Below are 13,954 nucleotides of genomic sequence, written 5' to 3' on the forward strand. Positions count from 1 at the left end.
AGCCCTCCGAGGCAGGCTCATTTCAGGTGCAACGTGGATCCACATCGCCGATCATCCAAAAGATAAGTCGGGGGCCACGGCCTGGAGATGGGAGAGTATCAGGTTGGGAGTTCTTGCGCCAGATTTAAAAATTGGCAGTGGGAAAAGCAATCTTCTCCAAGGGCCTCTTAGGACAGGTAAAGGGAGAGGCTCTACTTTTGATGGCAGATGTCAGGCGGGCAGTGCAGAACAGCTCCGGTGTGTGCCGTGTTCCCTAGTGTGTCTTTGGGGTCCCTTTTGCCCTCTTCCCTCGAGGCCCTCACCACAAGCATGATGTATCGTGTTTCATGTCCCCCTGTTTGTCACGTTCTGTGTCACGGGTGTCTGCGGGTATTTGTGCCGGACTGTTCTGCCCTGCCCATGGCCTGCTGCAGTAGGACAAGCCTTGGGGAGTTGAAATTTGTAATGTGGGCTGTACTTGGGCTCTAGATGCTCTTCCTAGATTGACATAAGGTGTTTGCAGCTTGTGAGTTACCCTGGTTTTGTTTGACATAAGTTCTAACTTTCTTTCAGGTGCAGATGCATTCCACGTGTGGCAGAGGGTCAGGGTTAGGAGGTGCCGGGCCTTCTTAGGAGCGCGGTGAGTAGCAGAGTGGTGGGGTTTTGGCCGATGCGGTGCCAAGGTCAGGCACTGATGTTTGGTTCGCTTTAATCTAGCTGTCTGAGAGACACCAGCCCGGTGCCAGCAGGACCTTCCCAGCTGACGAGGTGGCCTTTCTTTGCACCTGACAGGGACCGGCATCCCCAGATGTCTGAGAGATAAGTAGAGGGCTGTGACCCACAGAGGGGATGAAGGCATGGTGCTGGTTTGGGAATGACCGGGAGGCGTTTTTGAGTCCAATTTGGAGGTGGGGGGTGTTCATGAGGTGGCCCCTTAAGCCCCATAAAAGCCACGTCTCACTTTTGATCGCAGTGCTGAGGTGTGCAGGGCAGAGCAGTCCCGGGGTGTCTCGTGTCCTTTGTCTGTTGTGCATTATGTGTTGTTTGTGTATGCCATGTCTTTTACCTTAGGGGGGCCTGTCAGAAACCTTGGCATCCTTGTTAGCATCTGTGATCTCTGCATTCCTTGACCTGGCACCCGGGCGACAGAACTTTTGACTGGGGAGCTCAGACAGGCATCAGACTCTCTTCTGTCTTTGGAAGCATCCAGTCAGGTGTCTTGTCAGGTCTTGTTCTGAGCTGTCCGGACAGCTATGCCCCACCTGGATCCATTATGGTGGATTAGGACTTGTAAGAATGTGAGGGCAGGCAGAGGATTCTGACCATAGGAATCCTAGGCATCCATCTTTGATTTATTCCAATAACTGTATTCAATTAGCATCTTCTTCCTCCAGGGTTTTCTGAGCCTCATCAGCTCACCATCGGTCTCAGCTCGGTCATCTCCCTTTGCATTCTCTCAGTCCTTGCAGCCATTTTCCTTGCCAAGAGATTTCTGTTCCTGTTGTGTTCCCGTTGTCTGTCCTGTCCTGTCTGTCCTGTGTCACGGGTGTCAGCACACGTATGTGCCGGAGCTGCTCTGCCCTGCCACACAGCCTGGTGCGATAGGAGAAGTCCTGGGGACTTGGAATTTGTAATGTGGGGTGTAGTTGGACTCTAGATGGGATTTGTCGATGGACACATCATATCTGGAGCTCCTCAGTTATCCTGCAACAGTGTGACTCTTGTCCTACCTTTTTTTTCAGATTGAGATGGATTAAATCTGTGCCAGAGGGCCCCATCCCGGGTGAGGGGATTGCCCCGAGCAGGTGAGGCCCATTTGTCTCTGCAGCAGAAGTGTGTATGGTGGCTGTCTTACAGCTCTGTTCTTTGTCTTTCTTTTTAGGAGGTCAATCTGGATGCCAGCAGTCAAGGTGGGCAGCGGGGAGGAGTGGTTGTTATTGCTCAGCTCTCAAGCACAACAATTTTTCAGGAGATTCATCGTGTCACAAGAGAGATCTGCCCAGTGTCAAGGATGATGTTTGAGATTGAGGCTTCAGGTGAGTTGAGGATTGTGACTGGGAGAGGGAGGGTGAGTAGGTATCCAGTTTAGGAGTTCTTGGGAGGGGGTTTGCAGGCAGCAGGGTGAGAAAGGGTGTTTATTTGTTTATTTGAGGGCCCCCCCCCACAAGGCTGTTCAGAAGCCTAGCAGAGGCATTCCCATGTCTTACAGCACACAAGGTCCTCCACTGCACTCACAGGAATGCCATTTAACTTTGCCTTTCTCTAACCCAGGTGCCACTCCTAAGGAAGGCCACCGCCTTGGAATCAGGATGAAGCTGGAGCCTGAAGGAGCCAGGCACACTCAGGAAAGGGCCTGTGTGGGATTTGGCCCACATAACTCTGGACTCACACTTTGGTTTTGGTTTTCTTTATTGTAGCTGACCAAGAGGCTCACAGGCCATCACAGAGCCCTCCGAGGCAGACTCATTTCAGGTGCAACGTGGATCCACATCGCCGATCATCCAAAAGATAAGTCGGGGGCCACGGCCTGGAGATGGGAGAGTATCAGGTTGGGAGTTCTTGCGCCAGATTTAAAAATTGGCAGTGGGAAAAGCAATCTTCTCCAAGGGCCTCTTAGGACAGGTAAAGGGAGAGGCTCTACTTTTGATGGCAGATGTCAGGCGGGCAGTGCAGAACAGCTCCGGTGTGTGCCGTGTTCCCTAGTGTGTCTTTGGGGTCCCTTTTGCCCTCTTCCCTCGAGGCCCTCACCACAAGCATGATGTATCGTGTTTCATGTCCCCCTGTTTGTCACGTTCTGTGTCACGGGTGTCTGCGGGTATTTGTGCCGGAGCTGTTCTGCCCTGCCCATGGCCTGCTGCAGTAGGACAAGCCTTGGGGAGTTGAAATTTGTAATGTGGGCTGTACTTGGGCTCTAGATGCTCTTCCTAGATTGACATAAGGTGTTTGCAGCTTGTGAGTTACCCTGGTTTTGTTTGACATAAGTTCTAACTTTCTTTCAGGTGCAGATGCATTCCACGTGTGGCAGAGGGTCAGGGTTAGGAGGTGCCGGGCCTTCTTAGGAGCGCGGTGAGTAGCAGAGTGGTGGGGTTTTGGCCGATGCGGTGCCAAGGTCAGGCACTGATGTTTGGTTCGCTTTAATCTAGCTGTCTGAGAGACACCAGCCCGGTGCCAGCAGGACCTTCCCAGCTGACGAGGTGGCCTTTCTTTGCACGTGACAGGGACCGGCATCCCCAGATGTCTGAGAGATAAGTAGAGGGCTGTGACCCACAGAGGGGATGAAGGCATGGTGCTGGTTTGGGAATGACCGGGAGGCGTTTTTGAGTCCAATTTGGAGGTGGGTGGTGTTCATGAAGTGGCCCCTTAGGCCCCATAAAAGCCACGTCTCACTTTTGATCGCAGTGCTGAGGTGTGCAGGGCAGAGCAGTCCCGGGGTGTCTCGTGTCCTTTGTCTGTTGTGCATTATGTGTTGTTTGTGTATGCCATGTCTTTTACCTTAGGGGGGCCTGTCAGAAACCTTGGCATCCTTGTTAGCATCTGTGATCTCTGCATTCCTTGGCCTGGCACCCGGGCCATTGAACTTTTGACTGGGGAGCTCAGACAGGCATCAGACTCTCTTCTGTCTTTGGAAGCATCCAGTCAGGTGTCTTGTCAGGTCTTGTTCTGAGCTGTCCGGACAGCTATGCCCCACCTGGATCCATTATGGTGGATTAGGACTTGTAAGAATGTGAGGGCAGGCAGAGGATTCTGACCATAGGATTCCTAGGCATCCATCTTTGATTTATTCCAATAACTGCATTCAATTAGCATCTTCTTCCTCCAGGGTTTTCTGAGCCTCATCAGCTCACCATCGGTCTCAGCTCGGTCATCTCCCTTTGCATTCTCTCAGTCCTTGCAGCCATTTTCCTTGCCAAGAGATTTCTGTTCCTGTTGTGTTCCCGTTGTCTGTCCTGTCCTGTCTGTCCTGTGTCACGGGTGTCAGCACACGTATGTGCCGGAGCTGCTCTGCCCTGCCACACAGCCTGGTGCGATAGGAGAAGTCCTGGGGACTTGGAATTTGTAATGTGGGGTGTAGTTGGACTCTAGATGGGATTTGTCGATGGACACATCATATCTGGAGCTCCTCAGTTATCCTGCAACAGTGTGACTCTTGTCCTACCTTTTTTTTCAGATTGAGATGGATTAAATCTGTGCCAGAGGGCCCCATCCCGGGTGAGGGGATTGCCCCGAGCAGGTGAGGCCCATTTGTCTCTGCAGCAGAAGTGTGTATGGTGGCTGTGTTACAGCTCTGTTCTTTGTCTTTCTTTTTAGGAGGTCAATCTGGATGCCAGCAGTCAAGGTGGGCAGCGGGGAGGAGTGGTTGTTATTGCTCAGCTCTCAAGCACAACAATTTTTCAGGAGATTCATCGTGTCACAAGAGAGATCTGCCCAGTGTCAAGGATGATGTTTGAGATTGAGGCTTCAGGTGAGTTGAGGATTGTGACTGGGAGAGGGAGGGTGAGTAGGTATCCAGTTTAGGAGTTCTTGGGAGGGGGTTTGCAGGCAGCAGGGTGAGAAAGGGTGTTTATTTGTTTATTTGAGGGCCCCCCCCCACAAGGCTGTTCAGAAGCCTAGCAGAGGCATTCCCATGTCTTACAGCACACAAGGTCCTCCACTGCACTCACAGGAATGCCATTTAACTTTGCCTTTCTCTAACCCAGGTGCCACTCCTAAGGAAGGCCACCGCCTTGGAATCAGGATGAAGCTGGAGCCTGAAGGAGCCAGGCACACTCAGGAAAGGGCCTGTGTGGGATTTGGCCCACATAACTCTGGACTCACACTTTGGTTTTGGTTTTCTTTATTGTAGCTGACCAAGAGGCTCACAGGCCATCACAGAGCCCTCCGAGGCAGACTCATTTCAGGTGCAACGTGGATCCACATCGCCGATCATCCAAAAGATAAGTCGGGGGCCACGGCCTGGAGATGGGAGAGTATCAGGTTGGGAGTTCTTGCGCCAGATTTAAAAATTGGCAGTGGGAAAAGCAATCTTCTCCAAGGGCCTCTTAGGACAGGTAAAGGGAGAGGCTCTACTTTTGATGGCAGATGTCAGGCGGGCAGTGCAGAACAGCTCCGGTGTGTGCCGTGTTCCCTAGTGTGTCTTTGGGGTCCCTTTTGCCCTCTTCCCTCGAGGCCCTCACCACAAGCATGATGTATCGTGTTTCATGTCCCCCTGTTTGTCACGTTCTGTGTCACGGGTGTCTGCGGGTATTTGTGCCGGAGCTGTTCTGCCCTGCCCATGGCCTGCTGCAGTAGGACAAGCCTTGGGGAGTTGAAATTTGTAATGTGGGCTGTACTTGGGCTCTAGATGCTCTTCCTAGATTGACATAAGGTGTTTGCAGCTTGTGAGTTACCCTGGTTTTGTTTGACATAAGTTCTAACTTTCTTTCAGGTGCAGATGCATTCCACGTGTGGCAGAGGGTCAGGGTTAGGAGGTGCCGGGCCTTCTTAGGAGCGCGGTGAGTAGCAGAGTGGTGGGGTTTTGGCCGATGCGGTGCCAAGGTCAGGCACTGATGTTTGGTTCGCTTTAATCTAGCTGTCTGAGAGACACCAGCCCGGTGCCAGCAGGACCTTCCCAGCTGACGAGGTGGCCTTTCTTTGCACCTGACAGGGACCAGCATCCCCAGATGTCTGAGAGATAAGTAGAGGGCTGTGACCCACAGAGGGGATGAAGGCATGGTGCTGGTTTGGGAATGACCGGGAGGCGTTTTTGAGTCCAATTTGGAGGTGGGTGGTGTTCATGAAGTGGCCCCTTAGGCCCCATAAAAGCCACGTCTCACTTTTGATCGCAGTGCTGAGGTGTGCAGGGCAGAGCAGTCCCGGGGTGTCTCGTGTCCTTTGTCTGTTGTGCATTATGTGTTGTTTGTGTATGCCATGTCTTTTACCTTAGGGGGGCCTGTCAGAAACCTTGGCATCCTTGTTAGCATCTGTGATCTCTGCATTCCTTGGCCTGGCACCCGGGCCATTGAACTTTTGACTGGGGAGCTCAGACAGGCATCAGACTCTCTTCTGTCTTTGGAAGCATCCAGTCAGGTGTCTTGTCAGGTCTTGTTCTGAGCTGTCCGGACAGCTATGCCCCACCTGGATCCATTATGGTGGATTAGGACTTGTAAGAATGTGAGGGCAGGCAGAGGATTCTGACCATAGGATTCCTAGGCATCGATCTTTGCTGTTCTTGGAATAAATCCTTCAGTTAGCATCTTCTTCCTCCAGGGTTCTCTGAGCCTCATCAGCTGACCGTCAGTTTGAACTCAGTCATCTCCTTTTGCATTCTCTCAGTCCTTGCAGCCATTTTCCTTGCCAAGAGATGTCTGTTCCTGTTGTGTCCCCGTTGTCTGTCCTGTCCTGTCCTGCCTGTCCTGTGTCACGGGTGTCTGCACACATTTGTGCCGGGGCTGCTCTGCCCTGCCGCACAGCCTGGTGCAATAGGAGAAGTCCTGGGGACTTGGCATTTGTAATGTGGGGTGTAGTTGGACTCTAGATGGGATTTGTAGATGGACACATCATATCTGGAGCTCTTCAGTTATCCTGCAACAGTGTGACTCTTGTCCTAACTTTTTTTCCAGAATCAGATGGATTAAATCTGTGCCAGGGGGCCCCATCCCGGGTGAGGGGATTGCCCCGAGCAGGTGAGGCCCCATTTGTCTCTGCAGCAGAAGTGTGTATGGTGACTGTGTTACAGCTCTGTTCTTTGTCTTTCTTTTTAGGAAATAAATCTGGATTCCAGCAGCCAAGGTGGGCAGCGGAGAGAAGTGGTTGTTATTGCTCAGCTCTGAAGCACAACAATTTTTCAGCAGATTGATCGTGTCACAAGAGGGATCTGCCCAGTGTCAAGGATGATGTTTGAGATTGAGGCTTCAGGTGATTGAGGATTGTGACTGGGAGAGGGAGGGTGTTCAGGTATCCAGTTAGGAGTTCTTGGGAGGGGGTTTGCAGGCAGCAGGGTGAGAAAGGGTGTTTATTTGTTTATTTGAGGGCCCCCCCCCACAAGGCTGTTCAGAAGCCTAGCAGAGGCATTCCCATGTCTTACAGCACACAAGGTCCTCCACTGCAGTCACAGCAATGCCATTTAACTTTGCCTTTCTCTAACCCAGGTGCCACTCCTAATAAAGGCCACAGCCTTGGAATCAGGATGAAGCTGGAGCCTGAGGGAGCCAGGCACACTCAGGAAAGGGCAAGTAGCTGCCTTGCAGGGATTTGGCCCGCATAACTCTGGACTCACACTTTGGTTTTGGTTTACTTTATTGTAGCTGACCAAGAGGCTCACAGGCCATCACAGAGCCCTCCGAGGCAGACTCATTTCAGGTGCAACGTGGATCCACATCGCCGATCATCCAAAAGATAAGTCGGGGGCCACGGCCTGGAGATGGGAGAGTATCAGGTTGGGAGTTCTTGCGCCAGATTTAAAAATTGGCAGTGGGAAAAGCAATCTTCTCCAAGGGCCTCTTAGGACAGGTAAAGGGAGAGGCTCTACTTTTGATGGCAGCTTTCAGGTGGGCAGTGCAGAACAGCTCCAGTCTGTGCCGTGTTCCCTAGTGTGTCTTTGGCGTCCCTTTTGCCCTCTTCCCTCGAGGCCCTCACCACAAGCATGATGTGTCGTGTTTCATGTCCCCCTGTTTGTCACGTTCTGTGTCACGGGTGTCTGCGGGTATTTGTGCCGGACTGTTCTGCCCTGCCCATGGCCTGCTGCAGTAGGACAAGCCTTGGGGAGTTGAAATTTGTAATGTGGGCTGTACTTGGGCTCTAGATGCTCTTCCTAGATTGACATAAGGTGTTTGCAGCTTGTGAGTTACCCTGGTTTTGTTTGACATAAGTTCTAACTTTCTTTCAGGTGCAGATGCATTCCACGTGTGGCAGAGGGTCAGGGTTAGGAGGTGCCGGGCCTTCTTAGGAGCGCGGTGAGTAGCAGAGTGGTGGGGTTTTGGCCGATGCGGTGCCAAGGTCAGGCACTGATGTTTGGTTCTCTTTAATCTAGCTGTCTGAGAGACACCAGCCCAGTGCCAGCAGGACCTTCCCAGCTGACGAGGTGGCCTTTCTTTGCACCTGACAGGGACCGGCATCCCCAGATGTCTGAGAGATAAGTAGAGGGCTGTGACCCACAGAGGGGATGAAGGCATGGTGCTGGTTTGGGAATGACCGGGAGGCGTTTTTGAGTCCAATTTGGAGGTGGGTGGTGTTCATGAAGTGGCCCCTTAGGCCCCATAAAAGCAAAGTCTCACTTTTGATCGCAGTGCTGAGGTGTGCAGGGCAGAGCAGTCCCGGTGTGTCTCGTGTCCTTTGTCTGTTGTGCATTATGTGTTGTTTTTGTATGCCTTTTACCTTAGGGGGGCCTGTCAGAAACCTTGGCATCCTTGTTAGCATCTGTGATCTCTGCATTCCTTGGCCTGGCACCCGGGCCATTGAACTTTTGACTGGGGAGCTCAGACAGGCATCAGACTCTCTTCTGTCTTTGGAAGCATCCAGTCAGGTGTCTTGTCAGGTCTTGTTCTGAGCTGTCCGGACAGCTATGCCCCACCTGGATCCATTATGGTGGATTAGGACTTGTAAGAATGTGAGGGCAGGCAGAGGATTCTGACCATAGGATTCCTAGGCATCGATCTTTGCTGTTCTTGGAATAAATCCTTCAGTTAGCATCTTCTTCCTCCAGGGTTCTCTGAGCCTCATCAGCTGACCGTCAGTTTGAACTCAGTCATCTCCTTTTGCATTCTCTCAGTCCTTGCAGCCATTTTCCTTGCCAAGAGATGTCTGTTCCTGTTGTGTCCCCGTTGTCTGTCCTGTCCTGTCCTGCGTCACGGGTGTCTGCACACATTTGTGCCGGGGCTGCTCTGCCCTGCCGCACAGCCTGGTGCAATAGGAGAAGTCCTGGGGACTTGGCATTTGTAATGTGGGGTGTAGTTGGACTCTAGATGGGATTTGTAGATGGACACATCATATCTGGAGCTCTTCAGTTATCCTGCAACAGTGTGACTCTTGTCCTAACTTTTTTTCCAGAATCAGATGGATTAAATCTGTGCCAGGGGGCCCCATCCCGGGTGAGGGGATTGCCCCGAGCAGGTGAGGCCCCATTTGTCTCTGCAGCAGAAGTGTGTATGGTGACTGTGTTACAGCTCTGTTCTTTGTCTTTCTTTTTAGGAAATAAATCTGGATTCCAGCAGCCAAGGTGGGCAGCGGAGAGAAGTGGTTGTTATTGCTCAGCTCTGAAGCACAACAATTTTTCAGCAGATTGATCGTGTCACAAGAGGGATCTGCCCAGTGTCAAGGATGATGTTTGAGATTGAGGCTTCAGGTGATTGAGGATTGTGACTGGGAGAGGGAGGGTGTTCAGGTATCCAGTTAGGAGTTCTTGGGAGGGGGTTTGCAGGCAGCAGGGTGAGAAAGGGTGTTTATTTGTTTATTTGAGGGCTCCCCCCCCCCACAAGGCTGTTCAGAAGCCTAGCAGAGGCATTGCCATGTCTTAAAGCACACAAGGTCATCCACTGGAGTCAAAGCAATGCCATTTAACTTTGCCTTTCTCTAACCCAGGTGCCACTCCTAATAAAGGCCACAGCCTTGGAATCAGGATGAAGCTGGAGCCTGAGGGAGCCAGGCACACTCAGGAAAGGGCAAGTAGCTGCCTTGCAGGGATTTGGCCCGCATAACTCTGGACTCACACTTTGGTTTTGGTTTACTTTATTGTAGCTGACCAAGAGGCTCACAGGCCATCACAGAGCCCTCCGAGGCAGACTCATTTCAGGTGCAACGTGGATCCACATCGCCGATCATCCAAAAGATAAGTCGGGGGCCACGGCCTGGAGATGGGAGAGTATCAGGTTGGGAGTTCTTGCGCCAGATTTAAAAATTGGCAGTGGGAAAAGCAATCTTCTCCAAGGGCCTCTTAGGACAGGTAAAGGGAGAGGCTCTACTTTTGATGGCAGCTTTCAGGTGGGCAGTGCAGAACAGCTCCAGTCTGTGCCGTGTTCCCTAGTGTGTCTTTGGGGTCCCTTTTGCCCTCTTCCCTCGAGGCCCTCACCACAAGCATGATGTGTCGTGTTTCATGTCCCCCTGTTTGTCACGTTCTGTGTCACGGGTGTCTGCGGGTATTTGTGCCGGACTGTTCTGCCCTGCCCATGGCCTGCTGCAGTAGGACAAGCCTTGGGGAGTTGAAATTTGTAATGTGGGCTGTACTTGGGCTCTAGATGCTCTTCCTAGATTGACATAAGGTGTTTGCAGCTTGTGAGTTACCCTGATTTTGTTTGACATAAGTTCTAACTTTCTTTCAGGTGCAGATGCATTCCACGTGTGGCAGAGGGTCAGGGTTAGGAGGTGCCGGGCCTTCTTAGGAGCGCGGTGAGTAGCAGAGTGGTGGGGTTTTGGCCGATGCGGTGCCAAGGTCAGGCACTGATGTTTGGTTCTCTTTAATCTAGCTGTCTGAGAGACACCAGCCCAGTGCCAGCAGGACCTTCCCAGCTGACGAGGTGGCCTTTCTTTGCACCTGACAGGGACCGGCATCCCCAGATGTCTGAGAGATAAGTAGAGGGCTGTGACCCACAGAGGGGATGAAGGCATGGTGCTGGTTTGGGAATGACCGGGAGGCGTTTTTGAGTCCAATTTGGAGGTGGGTGGTGTTCATGAAGTGGCCCCTTAGGCCCCATAAAAGCAAAGTCTCACTTTTGATCGCAGTGCTGAGGTGTGCAGGGCAGAGCAGTCCCGGTGTGTCTCGTGTCCTTTGTCTGTTGTGCATTATGTGTTGTTTTTGTATGCCTTTTACCTTAGGGGGGCCTGTCAGAAACCTTGGCATCCTTGTTAGCATCTGTGATCTCTGCATTCCTTGGCCTGGCACCCGGGCGACAGAACTTTTGACTGGGGAGCTCAGACAGGCATCAGACTCTCTTCTGTCTTTGGAAGCATCCAGTCAGGTGTCTTGTCAGGTCTTGTTCTGAGCTGTCCGGACAGCTATGCCCCACCTGGATCCATTATGGTGGATTAGGACTTGTAAGAATGTGAGGGCAGGCAGAGGATTCTGACCATAGGATTCCTAGGCATCGATCTTTGCTGTTCTTGGAATAAATCCTTCAGTTAGCATCTTCTTCCTCCAGGGTTCTCTGAGCCTCATCAGCTGACCGTCAGTTTGAACTCAGTCATCTCCTTTTGCATTCTCTCAGTCCTTGCAGCCATTTTCCTTGCCAAGAGATGTCTGTTCCTGTTGTGTCCCCGTTGTCTGTCCTGTCCTGTCCTGCCTGTCCTGTGTCACGGGTGTCTGCACACATTTGTGCCGGGGCTGCTCTGCCCTGCCGCACAGCCTGGTGCAATAGGAGAAGTCCTGGGGACTTGGCATTTGTAATGTGGGGTGTAGTTGGACTCTAGATGGGATTTGTAGATGGACACATCATATCTGGAGCTCTTCAGTTATCCTGCAACAGTGTGACTCTTGTCCTAACTTTTTTTCCAGAATCAGATGGATTAAATCTGTGCCAGGGGGCCCCATCCCGGGTGAGGGGATTGCCCCGAGCAGGTGAGGCCCCATTTGTCTCTGCAGCAGAAGTGTGTATGGTGACTGTGTTACAGCTCTGTTCTTTGTCTTTCTTTTTAGGAAATAAATCTGGATTCCAGCAGCCAAGGTGGGCAGCGGAGAGAAGTGGTTGTTATTGCTCAGCTCTGAAGCACAACAATTTTTCAGCAGATTGATCGTGTCACAAGAGGGATCTGCCCAGTGTCAAGGATGATGTTTGAGATTGAGGCTTCAGGTGATTGAGGATTGTGACTGGGAGAGGGAGGGTGTTCAGGTATCCAGTTAGGAGTTCTTGGGAGGGGGTTTGCAGGCAGCAGGGTGAGAAAGGGTGTTTATTTGTTTATTTGAGGGCTCCCCCCCCCACAAGGCTGTTCAGAAGCCTAGCAGAGGCATTGCCATGTCTTACAGCACACAAGGTCATCCACTGCAGTCACAGCAATGCCATTTAACTTTGCCTTTCTCTAACCCAGGTGCCACTCCTAATAAAGGCCACCGCCTTGGAATCAGGATGAAGCTGGAGCCTGAGGGAGCCAGGCACACTCAGGAAAGGGCAAGTAGCTGCCTGTGTGGGATTTGGCCCACATAAGTCTGAACTCATACTTTGGTTTTGGTTTTCTTTATTGCAGCTGACCGAGAGGCTCACAGGCCATCACAGAGCCCTCCGAGGCAGACTCATTTCAGGTGCAACGTGGATCCACATCGCCGATCATCCAAAAGATAAGTCGGGGGCCACGGCCTGGAGATGGGAGAGTATCAGGTTGGGAGTTCTTGCGCCAGATTTAAAAATTGGCAGTGGGAAAAGCAATCTTCTCCAAGGGCCTCTTAGGACAGGTAAAGGGAGAGGCTCTACTTTTGATGGCAGATGTCAGGCGGGCAGTGCAGAACAGCTCTGGTCTGTCTGGTGTTGTCTCGTGTGCCGTGTTACCTGGTGTGTCTTTGGGGTCCCTTTTGCCTTCTCCCCTCGAGACCCTCACCACAAGCATGATGTGTCGTGTTTCTTGTCCCCCCTGTTTGTCACGTTCTCTGTCACGGGTGTGTACACACATTTGTGCCGGAGCTGTTCTGCCCTGCCCATGGCCTGCTGCAGTAGGACAAACCATAGGGAGTGGGAATTTGTAATGTGGGGTGTACTTGGGCTCTGGATGCTGTTCCTAGATTGACATAAGGTGTTTGCAGCTTGTGAGTTACCCTGGTTTTGTTTGACATAAGTTCTAACTTTCTTTCAGGTGCAGATGCATTCCACGTGTGGCAGAGGGTCAGGGTTAGGAGGTGCCGGGCCTTCTTAGGAGCGCGGTGAGTAGCAGAGTGGTGGGGTTTTGGCCGATGCGGTGCCAAGGTCAGGCACTGATGTTTGGTTCTCTTTAATCTAGCTGTCTGAGAGACACCAGCCCAGTGCCAGCAGGACCTTCCCAGCTGACGAGGTGGCCTTTCTTTGCACCTGACAGGGACCGGCATCCCCAGATGTCTGAGAGATAAGTAGAGGGCTGTGACCCACAGAGGGGATGAAGGCATGGTGCTGGTTTGGGAATGACCGGGAGGCGTTTTTGAGTCCAATTTGGAGGTGGGTGGTGTTCATGAAGTGGCCCCTTAGGCCCCATAAAAGCAAAGTCTCACTTTTGATCGCAGTGCTGAGGTGTGCAGGGCAGAGCAGTCCCGGTGTGTCTCGTGTCCTTTGTCTGTTGTGCATTATGTGTTGTTTTTGTATGCCTTTTACCTTAGGGGGGCCTGTCAGAAACCTTGGCATCCTTGTTAGCATCTGTGATCTCTGCATTCCTTGGCCTGGCACCCGGGCCATTGAACTTTTGACTGGGGAGCTCAGACAGGCATCAGACTCTCTTCTGTCTTTGGAAGCATCCAGTCAGGTGTCTTGTCAGGTCTTGTTCTGAGCTGTCCGGACAGCTATGCCCCACCTGGATCCATTATGGTGGATTAGGACTTGTAATATTACGAGGATAGGTAGAGGGTTTTGACTGTAGGATTCCTAGGCATCCATCTTTGATTTATTCCAATAACTGCATTCAATTAGCATCTTCTTCCTCCAGGGTTTTCTGAGCCTCATCAGCTGACCGTCAGTTTGAACTCAGTCATCTCCTTTTGCATTCTCTCAGTCCTTGCAGCCATTTTCCTTGCCAAGAGATGTCTGTTCCTGTTGTGTCCCCGTTGTCTGTCCTGTCCTGTCCTGCCTGTCCTGTGTCACGGGTGTCTGCACACATTTGTGCCGGGGCTGCTCTGCCCTGCCGCACAGCCTGGTGCAATAGGAGAAGTCCTGGGGACTTGGCATTTGTAATGTGGGGTGTAGTTGGACTCTAGATGGGATTTGTAGATGGACACATCATATCTGGAGCTCTTCAGTTATCCTGCAACAGTGTGACTCTTGTCCTAACTTTTTTTCCAGAATCAGATGGATTAAATCTGTGCCAGGGGGCCCCATCCCGGGTGAGGGGATTGCCCCGA

This window comes from Melospiza georgiana, chromosome 23 (genome assembly GCF_028018845.1).
Source record: "Melospiza georgiana isolate bMelGeo1 chromosome 23, bMelGeo1.pri, whole genome shotgun sequence".
NCBI lineage: Eukaryota > Metazoa > Chordata > Aves > Passeriformes > Passerellidae > Melospiza > Melospiza georgiana.